This window comes from Palaemon carinicauda, chromosome 18 (genome assembly GCF_036898095.1).
Source record: "Palaemon carinicauda isolate YSFRI2023 chromosome 18, ASM3689809v2, whole genome shotgun sequence".
Taxonomy (NCBI): Eukaryota; Metazoa; Arthropoda; class Malacostraca; order Decapoda; family Palaemonidae; genus Palaemon; species Palaemon carinicauda.
The window spans coordinates 47,321,485-47,323,984 of NC_090742.1; positions in this window are offsets into that span (position 1 = coordinate 47,321,485).

Here is a 2,500-nt window from a genome sequence, read left to right on the forward strand (position 1 = left end):
TAAAGAATACTATGTTGAATGTGGAATGAACAGGCCAAACTTGATGAATGGGAGTTAGGTGGTAAAAATGCTCCCGCAAAAAAAGGAGACCTGACTGCTTGCAATATTTACAGAGGCATAAAACTTACGTCACTTGTTATGAAAATATATAGTTGCTTATTCTAAAGACGCTGGAGACAAAGGTTGATGGAAAGCTGAGAAATGAACAAGCAGGATTTAAAAAAGGAAGGACTTCTACTGACCAAATTCTCAGTTTGAGACACGTTGTACAGTAATGAGTAGCATATATAAATCAGCACTTGGTGGCATTCGCGGTCTATGAAAAAGCCTTTGATATTGTGCACCAAACAATTTTAAGGAGAGTCCTGCGTTATCATGGAATTCCTGTTAAATGTGTAAATTTGATTAAGTCTGTTCATGACATTAGCAAGTGCAAAGTTAATGTTAATGGAGTCTTATAAAATGAATTTCCACTGAACAATGGAGTACTCTAAGGGAATGTGATGTCACCTATGTTGTTTATCCTCCTCATGGATTTTGTAATGTGTAGAACAGTCGAAGATAGTGGAGAAGAATTGGCCTGGATTGGTGATATGTATTTAGCAGACCTAGAGTATGCTAATGATGCTGTTCTTGTTAGCAGCAAACCACAGGATTTGCAACGCTTGCTTACCAGAATTTATGGAATATCACACGAGCTTGGCCTGAAGATAAAAGAAAGACAAGAGATGATGAGAACGGAGTATGCAATGGAAGATGAAATATCATTAGAAGGTGAAGGGTATTTAGGAAATACGATCTCCATTACATGGTCTTTAGAATTACAGTTTAGTTTAGTAAAAGAATGAAAAAAAGCAAATCAGACAATGGCTAGGTTATGTAAAATTTGGAAATCAAATCGCCTGAAATAACATATAAAAATCAGACTATATATCAGTTTAGTGAGATCGGTGTTACTCTATGGACATGAGTCATGGTGTGAAAATGAAACGATCTTCAATAGATTTATTAGATTTGAGAAAATGTCCCTCAGTAAGATATTGGGAGTTGAATGGCAGGACAGGGTTAGAAATGAAACTATAAGAGAGAATACTCGAGATCATGATAAGTGGTAGAAGGAGATGGTTTGGGCATGCTCTTCGCGCTCTCCAAGAGAGATAAGTTCATCAAACGTTCAGCTGGACTCCATAAGTCAGTAGAAGAGTTGGAAGACCCGGATCTACAAATCTGAGGACTATGAAGTGCGAAGTAGAATTATTGAATTAAAAGTTCAAGGTAGAAACAACTGGCGAAATCTAACCGAGGCCCTTCGCGTCAATAGGCGTAGGAGGAGATGATTATGATGATAAGGGAACAGAAAAGATGACAAAAGATATACCAAGGAAATAAAGAAGATATAAAAGTAGATAAGATGGTGATTAGAAATTGTAAGACAAGGAAGATAAACATATGATTATTGTGGATTGACTAGAGGGAGGCATTTTTATGGTAACTCATTCATAGTTGATTGTTGGGTGCTCACTTACTAGCATATTGCAGCAATTCAAGAAATTGCTATGCTTAGTGTGGCCGAGATAAGAAATAACTTATCCAACGCATATGCATTGCTTGTTAAGCCAAAACTCTCTTTACCTCTCATTTTCTTATGCTCCTCTTCAATTTTATCAGAACGTCAATACCTGTGAATGCTATACTGAATTTACTGACAACAAAGTTGCCTTCAACTAGATGCTTCAACAACTCTTCATCTTTTTCTTAAAATTCTAACACACCAGGAACATAAACGGGGGCCCATCTGCCATAATTATACTTGTCATTTGCATTGAAATGGGGTAATAACTCCCCAGTTTTTTTTAGAGGAAGTGTCCAATCAGCTTTCTAGTTGAACCAGTTAACATTAGCAGAGTATGTACTAGGTTCATATAGCTCATCATGTGCATATGCTCATTGTGTGTCTTTAATAATCAAGCTTTCTTATTATCCACCGCTTGCTTCAAGTATGATAGCAAAGGCTTCTCAGGTTCCCTCATATGTTTTATCAATTTTTTCTTTTCTTCATAAGTAAAGACAACCTGATAAATCAAACGATTCAGGGCAATCAGTGTGACGGCATGTGCCTGCTAGTATCTATAAACAAGTCGTCCATAAAATATTTGTCTTACTGTGGTCGATCCATAGATACCTGATTCTTCCCATGCTGTCTCTATTCCAATACCTTCGATATACTGTACTGTATTTTCCCAAGAAGTTCAGTGCTTACTTGGTCATGCGCAAAATATAAAGTCTAATGCACCAGTGTGATTTAACCTTTTATAGTTACTGCACTATCATAAAAAACATTGTCTAGTGTTATGATACGTCTAATATGGTTCCCTGCAATGATACAGATAATCTTTTGTGTCTCAACAGAATTGATAAGAGTACAAATCATGCCGTTGTACTTTTTTCTGTAAAGATGGGAACAGACTCACACATCCAAAACAGCTTATGTAATTGTAAT